The 9,648-nt window shown below is 43.6% G+C and overlaps 1 protein-coding gene across 1 annotated transcript in view; it reads right to left on the bottom strand.

Moving 5' to 3' along the window:
* The window catches only part of SMIM29 (small integral membrane protein 29), a 56,080-nt gene that overhangs the window by 22,456 nt on the left and 23,976 nt on the right, over positions 1 to 9,648 (bottom strand). The gene's annotated exons all lie outside the window — the stretch shown is intronic.

The following is a 9,648-nucleotide window of genomic DNA, read 5'->3' as shown; positions in this document are numbered from 1 at the left end:
ATTTTTGTGCACTCATTTTCATAGTAGCATTATGCACAATAGTCAAATGGTGGAAGCAATCAAGTGCCCATCAACAGATAAATGGATAAACAAAATGTACGTACAATGGAATATTATTCCACCTTAAAAAGGATAGAGTTTTTGTTGTTGTTGTAAATCTCACCTGAGGATATTTCTTCCATTGGTTTTTAGTAGAGTGGAAGTAAGAGGGAAGAGACACAGAGAGAGAAACATCAATGTGTGAGAGACACATTGATTGGTTGCCTTCCACATGCACCCTGACCAGAGCTGGGGATTGAGCCTGCAATTGAGGTACATGACCTTGGCCAGAATTGAACCTGTGACCCTTCAGTCCTTGGGCCAACGCTCTAACCACTGAGTCAAAACAGCTAGGACAGGAATGAAGTTTTGACACATCTACAACATGGATGCATCTTGAAGACATTAAGCTAAGTGAAATAAATCAGTCACAAAAGGGCACTTCATAAAACTAAAGGGATCGATACAACAAGAGGATACAACTCTGGTAAACAGATATGCTCCCAATACAGGAGCATCCAAATATATATAAAAAAAACCTCTAGAGGATTTTAAGTGAGATATTGACAGCAATACAATCATAGTAGGGGACTTTAACACCCCAATGACATCACTGGTTTTCTTTTTAATATATTTTTATTGATTTCAGAGAGGAAGGGAGAGGGAGAGAGAGAGAGAAACGTCAATGGTGAGAGAGAATCATTGATTGGCTGCCTCCTGGACACCCTCCACTGGGGATCCAGCCCGCAACCCCGGCATGTGCCTTGATTGGGAACCGAACCATGACCTCCTGGTTTGCAGGTCGCCATTCAATCACTGAGCCACAGCAGTTGGACATCACTGGTTTTCTAGATAAAAAATCAACAAGGAAACAGTGATCCTAAACAACACACTAGATCAGATGGAATTAATTGACATTTTCAGAACATTTCACCCCAAAGCTGCAGAATATACATTACTTTCACGTGCACATGGGACATTTTCAAAGATAGATCACATGTTAGGACGCAAACTAAGTCTCTACAAGTTCAAGAAGAGTGAAATCATATCAAGCATCTTCTCAGACCACAATGGAATGAAATTAGAAATCAATTATAATGAAAACATCCCAAAACATTCAAACACATTGAGGCTAAATAGCATGTTATTAAACAACAAATGGGTTATCAATGAAATAAAGAAATCAAAAACTTCCTGGAAACAAATGACAATGAACATACAACAATCCAAAATCTATGGTACACAGTGAAAGCAGTTCTGAGAGGGAAGTTCATAGCATTACAGGCCTACCTCAAAAAAACAAGACAAACGCACAGCTGGCATGGCTCAGTGGTTGAGCATTGACCTGTGAACCAGGAGTTCACAGTTTGATTTCCAGTCAGGCCACATTCCTGGGTTGCACGCTCAATCCCCAGTGTGGGACGTGCAGGAGGTAGCCGTTCAATGATTCTCTCTCATCATTGACGTTTCTCTTTCTCTCTCTCCCTTCCTCTCTGAAATCAATAAAAATATATTTTAAAAAAATGAAAAATACTTATTAAAAAAAAGATCAGAGCAGAAATAAATGACATAGAGACTAGAAAAACAATACCAAAGATCTATAAAACCAAGAGCTGGTTCTTTGAAAAGATAAACAAGATTGTTGAACCTCTAGCCAGACTCATGAAGAAACAGAGAGAGGACTCAAATAAACAAAATCAGAAACGGAAGAGGTGAAGTAATAAGTGACCCCACAGAAATACAAAGGCCATAAAAAAAATACTACAAATGACATATTCCAACAAACTGGACAAAATGGACATATTCTTAGAAAAATACAATCCTCCAAAACTCAATCAGGAAGAATCAGAAAACCTGAATAGGCCGATAACTACTGATAAAATTGAAGCAGTAATAAAAAACAAACAAACAAAAACAAACAAATAAAACTCACAGCAAACAAAAGCCCTGGTCCAGGGGAGTTTTACCAAACATGGCTTCACAGGGGAGTTTTACCAAACATTCAAAGAACTAACACCTATCCTCCTCAAACTATTCTAAAAAATTCAAGAGTAAAGAACACTTCCAAGCTATTTTTATGAGGCCAACATTACCCTAATTCCAAAACCAGATAAAGACACTACAAAGAAAGAGGATTACAGGCCAATATCCCTGATGAACACAGATGCTAAAATCCTCAACAAAATTTTAGCAAATTGGATTCAGCAATATATTAATAAGGTCATACACCATGACCAACTGGGATTTATTCCAGGGATGCAAGGCTGGTATAATATTTGAAAATCAATAAATGTGATACATCACATAAACAAATTGAAAGACAAAAATCACAGGATCATATCAACAGATGCAGAAAAAGCATTTGACAAAATCCAACACCCATTTTTGATAGAAACTCTCAACAAAGTGGGAATAGAGGGAGCAAATCTCAACATAATAAAGGCCATGTATGACAAACCTACAGCCAACATCATACTCAATGGGCAAAAACTAAAAATATTTCCCCTAAGAACAGAAATAAGATAGGGATGTTCACTTTCACCACTCTTATTCAACACTAGAGGCCCGGTGCACAAAATTCGTGCACAGGTAGGGTCCCTAGGCCTGTCCTGTGATCAGGGCCGATCTGCAGGGCGACAGGGGGGCCCCCGCTGGCACCCACCTTGGCTGGCCTGGGGCCTGCGGGCTGGGGGCAGCTACTGTGTTGAGCATCTGCCCGCTAGTGGTCAGTGCATGTCATAGTGACTGGTCGTTCTGCCATTTGGTCAATTTGCATATTAGGCTTTTAATATATAGGATAGTACTGGAAGTCCTAGCCTCAGCAATCAGACAAGAAGAAATAAAAGATATCCAAATTGGAAAGGAGGAAGTAAAACTCTCATTGTTTGCTGGTGACATGATATTATGCATAGAAAACCCTAAAGACTCCACCAAAAACTACTAGATTTAATCAATGAATTTGGCAATGTAGCAGAATACATAATCAACACTCAAAAACTGATGGCAGTTTTATACACCAACTAGAGGCCCAATGTGTGGGAAACAGTTTATTGTTTTCACTATCTGATAAGTATAGACAGCGAACCCTCCCTCCCCCCCCCCCCCCCCAAGGCTGGGTGCCTTTGAAGCCCTAGCAAAGGTTGGAGCTAGGCGCCACCTCTGTTTGTCCAGACAGTGGTAGCTGAAACAACTCCCCCATTTATTATTATGTAAATCCTTGCTGATGGGCTAGTCTGCCTGTTGCAGGGGGTCACCTGCCTAAGGGCTATGCTATGGGTGCATCCCAGATCAATAAAAGCTTGGTGAGGCCTGAGCACAGGAGGAAGTCCTTCCCCTTGAGTTGGACTTGCCCGCCTGGTCCCCCAATATTCCAAATTATCTCTTGTCTTTTCATATTCATTTGTGTGCGGCTCTGCTTCCAGTTCCTGAACCCTGACCCATGCAGGATGTGGGAAGGAAACACACAACACCAATGCACAAAATTCGTGCAAGGGACTTGGCCCTCGCAGCCCTAGCTTCAACCGTAAGGTCCTCTGGATGGTCATCCTGCTATTTGGCCTAATTAGCATATTAGCTCTTTATTATATAGGATAATGAACTCTCAGAAAGAGAAACTAAACAAGCAATCCCATTTACCATTGCAACAAAAAATTAAGATACTTAGGAATAAACTTACCCAAGGAGGTAAAAGACCTGTACTAGGAAAACTACAGGACATTGAAAAAAGAGAAAGAGGAAGATATAAACAAGTGCAAGAATATAACGTGTTCACAGATTGGTAGAATCAACCTCATTAAAATGTTCATACTACCCAAAGCAATCTATAAATTCAATGTAATTCATATTAAAATACCAATGACATATTTCACAGATCTAGAACAAACACTACAAAAATTTATATAGAACCAAAAAAGACCCCTAATAACCACAGTAATCTTGAGAAAGAAGAACAAAGTTGGAGGAATCAGAATACCAGATATCAAGTTATACTACAAAGCCACTGTACTCAAAATAGCCTGGTACTGGCATAAGAACAGGCATATAGATCAATGGAATAGAACAGAGAACCCAGAAGTTTATCTAAGCCATTATGCTTAATATTTGACAAAGTAGGCAAGAGCATACAATAGACTTAAGACAGCCTCTTCAGCTCTAGCTGGTTTGACTTAGTGAATAGAGCATTGGCCTGCAGACTGAGGGGTACCGGGTTCAATTCCAGTAAAGGATGCATGCCCTGGTTGTTGGCTCTATCCTGCCCTGGTTGTGGGCTCTATTCCCAGTTGGAGGTGTTGTAGCCAATCAGTGGTTCTCTTTCATCATTGATGTTTATATCTCCATTTCCCTCTCCATTCCTCTCTGACAGCAATAAAAATATGCTTTAAAAAAAGACAGTCTCTTCAATAAAGGGTGTTGTGAAAATTAGGTACATGAAAAACAAACAAACAAGCAACAACAAAACCCACAAAACTACATCACCAATTTACACCATACACAAGAATAAACTCAAAATGGATAAAAGATTTAAATGTAGGTCATGAAACCATAAAATTCTTAGAAGAAAAATAACAAAATCTCAGACATCTCTTGTAGCAATATGTTTATGGATACATCTCCTAGAATGAAGGAAACTAAGGAGAAAATAAACAAATGAACTACATCAAAATAAAAAGCTTCTGCACAGCAAAAGAACCATCAACAAAACGAAAAGGGAGCCCACTGTATGGGAGAACATATTTGGCAATGATATATCCAATAAGGGGTTCATTTCCAAAATATATAAGAAACTCATACATCTTAACAAAAGGAAGATAACCTATTTTAAAAATGGGCAAAGGATCTAAATAGATACTTCTCCAAAGTGGACATACAGATGGTCAAGAGACATGAAAAAATTACTAATTTACTAATCATCTGAGAGATGCATGTTAATATGACAATGAGGTACCATCTCACACCTGTCAGAATGGTTACCATCAACAAATCAACAAATGACAAGTGTTGGTGAGCATGTGGAGAAAAGGGAACCCTAATTCAGTGCTTGTGGGAATGCAGACTGGTGCAGCCACTGTGGAAAACAGTATGGAGTTTCCTCAAAAATTAAAAATGGAACTGCCATTTGACCCAATGATCCCACTTCCAGGAATATATCCTAAGACACCTGAAACACTAATCCAGTGGTTCTCAACCTGTGGGTCGCGATCCCTTTGGCGGTCGAATGACCCTTTCAGAGGGGTCGCCTAAGACCATCCTACATATCAGATATTTATATTACGATTCATAACAGTAGCAACATTACAGTTATGAAGTAGCAATGAAAATAATTTTATGGTTGGGTCACAACATGAGGAACTGTATTTAAAGGGCCAAAAGGTTGAGAACCACTGCACTAATCAGAAAGGATATATGCACCCCTATGTTCACAGCAGCACAATTTACAATAGCTAAGATTTGGAAACAGCCCAAGTGCCCATCAACAGGTGGTGGATAAAAAAAACTGTGGTACATCTACACAATGGAGTACTATGCTGCTGTAAAAAAGAAAGAACTCTTACCATTTGTAACTCTTACCATCCATAGTATGGATGGACCTGAAGAGTATTATGCTAAGCGAAATAAGCCAGTTGGAGAAAGTGTCACATGATCTCATATGTGGAATCTAATGAACAAAATAGATACAGAGACACAGAAGCATGGAACAGCCTGATGAATTTCAGAGGGAAGGGGTTGCGGGGGGGATGCATAGTGATTAACTGGGGAACTTATATGCATATATGCATAGTCCATGGACACAGACAATAGAGTGGTGAAGACCTGGGAAGGGTGGGTGTGGGGTGGAGGGCGTTAATAGGAAAAACAAACGGGACATCTGTAATACTTTAAACAATAAAGATAAATAAAAAAATAGAAGATGCAAATAACTAAAATCACAAATGAAGGTTGGCACACTACTGTTGACTTCACAGAAATTAAAGGAAGTATAAGAGAACACTATGAATAACTGTATGGCAATGTGAGAATTTGGATGAAATAAACAAATTCCTAAAAACACGCAAATTTTGAAAATGGACTCAAGAAGAAATAGAAACTCTTAACAAAACTATGGTAAGAAAACTGGGCCAATAATCAAAAAGCCTCCAACATCCCAGCCATGTTGTTAGTTAGTTGAAGTGTCATCCCATACACCAGAAGGTTACAGGTTTGATTCCCCATCAGGGCACCTACCAGAGGCAACTGATCAATGTTTCTCCCTCCCTCCTCCCCTCCCTCTCAAAATCAATAAAAGCATATCATTTAGTGAGGATTTAAAAAAAACCACACACACCACCTCCCAACGAAGAAGAGTCCAGGACTAGATGGTTTTACTAGCCAATTCTACCAAACATTTAAAGAGGCATTAACATCAATCCTATTCCAACTCTTCCAAAAGAAGAGGAAGAAGCAGAAGCAGAGGATTTTTAAAACTAGTTCTCTTAGCCCTGGCAGGTGTGCGCAGTGGCTGAGCTTCAGCCTGTGCACCAAGAGGTTGCCTGTTGGATTCCCGGTCACATACCCGGGTTGCGGGCTTGATCCCTGGTAGATGAGGCGGCTGATGTTTCTCTCTCTCTCCCTCTCTCTAAAAATTAATAAAATTTCTTTTAAAAATATTAGTTCTCCTAATACCTTTACAAAGTGTGGAGAGCAGCTACAGTGTTTGGACAGGTTCAAGCCTGGGACTAATGAGAGGGCACGATCCTCTCGTGGCAAAGCCACGTGCAAGTCCTAGCACAATTATAGCCAAAGGCTCTAGTTGTAAGCTTGACCTTATGGTCTGAACCTGTGGTCCCACGTGGCTGAGTAATATGGGCTGTGGGAGGTGCAGCAAGTAAACAAAGCTTGATCAGGTGCATGTAATTGAGTAGATTCGAAACCTGTGAGAATGTTGTAACCACGCCCTTACTTTGCCTCGTGGAATCTGGCTATAAAATAAAGACTCGGCTTGCAGGCTGGGGCACTGTCTCTCCATCAGAGAGGGCAGCATCCCACCTAGTGCCCAGCTTTATTCTCTTGTCTGTCTTCTCCATCCTTCACGGCCCCCTCTCAGGTTCACCCATGGCCGTGTGGCTCAGCACATATGGCGCCCAACGTGGGGCCAGTGAACAGGGGAACTGGGGCTGGCTCGACACAACAAAGTAGCTGCTTTCCTCAGTCTCCATGTCTTTCCCACGCAGTGGTGCTGACCACAGGCCCTGTGTGTCACAGGACTGCGGAGACTGAATGTGAAGCTGTCACACATCGCCTGGCACGAAGGCCTGGGACTCGGTGGACAGCAGTGTTGTCTTCCCCCGATGCCCAGATACAGTCATGCTCTGTTTAAAACCTTTGTCAGCTTCCCAGTCATGCGGAGTAAAGTTCACACAGCCTGCCAAGCGCCTGACCCCGGCTGACCTTTCCCGCAGCCTCCCCCCCCCCTCGCCCACTATTGCCATCCTGTTCCAGCCCCAGCAAACTGGCTGCTGCCCAGAACAGTGCCTTGCCCTTGCACATGCTGGCCCTTTGCCTCAAATGCCTTAATCCCGCATGAAACCGCACAGGGGCCCTCAGCCTTCTCTCGTTGCACTTGTCACATTGCATTGTGACTGTGTACCTGTTGTGACTATTTTTTTAACCATTTCTACGCCATAAGCGTCTATAGATGCAAGCGGTGGACCTTTTTAAATTAAATTCAAAATACCGTGGCAGGTACCTTGTTAATTTAGTGATTTAGCACAGCCCTGGGCGTTTCCCCACAGGTGTCACTCACAGCCACCAGGCGATCACACACTTCTTTGCTTCACACTCACAATTCAGTGCTGCAGAGTAGGATTCCCCACTGAACAGGCGGGAACAGGGATGGTCACTTGTCCTAGATCACAGAGCTCGACAGCTCAGCTGAGGCCTGGTCTAATTCCAACGTTCACACCTTCTATTATAGCAAGTGAGCAGCCTCTTTGAAAATGTTTTTATTTTATCAAGCGGCTTTTGTTGAATGACTGTCCTTCCTGCCTTTTCTGAATCCCTTACTCCATCCCACCTTTCCATGGTCCCCCTGCCTGAGCTCTCTCCAGCATTCACTGTCCCCCACCTTCAATGGCTACCTCCTCAGCTGTCACCTCTCCCATTTCACGCCATCTGTCGCCCAAGGCGGTGCCTGTGGGGCTGTGTTCTGGGTTTAGCACATTTGCTGCTATGCAGGACACAGAACCTGGAGCCTCCCGGCTGCATCCTCAGATGCTGAGATGTTAGCTGGGTGTCACAAGACCAAGGAGATAAATCTTTCACACCCCAAACGTGTCTGAAACCAGAAAGCAAACAAGTCCATGGTTTAAGCACCAGGCTCTCTTGGGCATGGTGCCAGGCCTTGGGAGAGGAGGGAGCCAGCCTGATCTGGGTAGGAGTGCAATTCTGCCAATTCCATATGGTGTGGAGGGTCAGAGCTGCCACCCAGCATGAGGGGGGCCTAGCCAGTGCAATGCACGCTGTGGCCCCATTTCCAGTGCTAGTTCCAGCAACATCACAGCTGCACCTAGTTCTCTGGGATAAGTTTCTCTTGTCACCCATGCTCAAAGTTTGGGGGCCTCTGTAGATGTCTCTCTAGCCACAAGTCTCCTGGGAGACTGGGCTGCAGCAAGGTGACCCCAGCTTGCATGTACCCTCAGTGAGTGTAGTAAACGTGAGGGCCGCCTGTAGAATGGCCCATTGTGATCTGACATGAGCAAATGGAGTTTCTGGAACCCCAGCTCCCAAGCAGAGGGTGGCCTGTGGTGGTTTCCTGAGGATCACTTGCATCAGTAGCATGCCTAAGCTCACAGCCTCAAGACGCACCTAAATCTGGCAAAAGAAAGAAGCCCGTGATGGTGGAAGGGGGTGAGCATCACAGGAGGCCTGCAGACAAAGGAGGCCTGGGAGTCAGAGCGTTATGGGGAAAGTACCTGGCCCCTAATAGGGGTGTGTCCGTGGTGGCATCATGTCCCCAGGCTGTTATTGTTCAGTAACCAGCTTTTTGCCCACTGCTGGTGCTTACACAGACAGCCGGTGCACTTACCAGGTAACTTGGTTGACATTTATCATCAAACAAGCCGACTGTCCTCCCTCAGGAGTCAGGCTCCTGGGAGCGTCGTCCATCCGGAGAGCGACACTCGGCACACTGACCACCGCGGCCTGTGGGTGCACAGCCTGGCTGTGCCGTGGAGCCAGTGGCCAGCCTGCCTCGGTGAGAGTGTCTACCTGATTGACATGCTGCTTTTTCTTGCTTCTACTGCCCCCCACGTCCACTCACTGAACCTGTATCGCCTCCTCAATTGTGGCTGATTCTATATGGCTGTCTTGTTCAAGGCTTCACCTGGCCCTGTGGGTAGCTCAGCTGGTTAGTGTCATCCTGATATGGGGGTTCGATCCCCAGTCAGGGCACACTAAGATCAACCAGTGAGTACATAAATAAGTGGAACAAAAATTGATGTTTCTCTTTCTAAAATCAATCAATCTATAAAATTTAGCCCTAGCCGGTTTGGCTCAGTGGGTAGAGCGTCAGCCTGCGGACCAAAAGGCCCGGGTTTGATTCTGGTCAAGGCACATACCTTGGTTGCAGGCTCC

Source organism: Myotis daubentonii, chromosome 6 (assembly GCF_963259705.1).
Source record: "Myotis daubentonii chromosome 6, mMyoDau2.1, whole genome shotgun sequence".
NCBI lineage: Eukaryota > Metazoa > Chordata > Mammalia > Chiroptera > Vespertilionidae > Myotis > Myotis daubentonii.
Note: the sequence above shows the minus strand (reverse complement) of the source record. Positions and strands in the feature narration are given on the sequence as shown.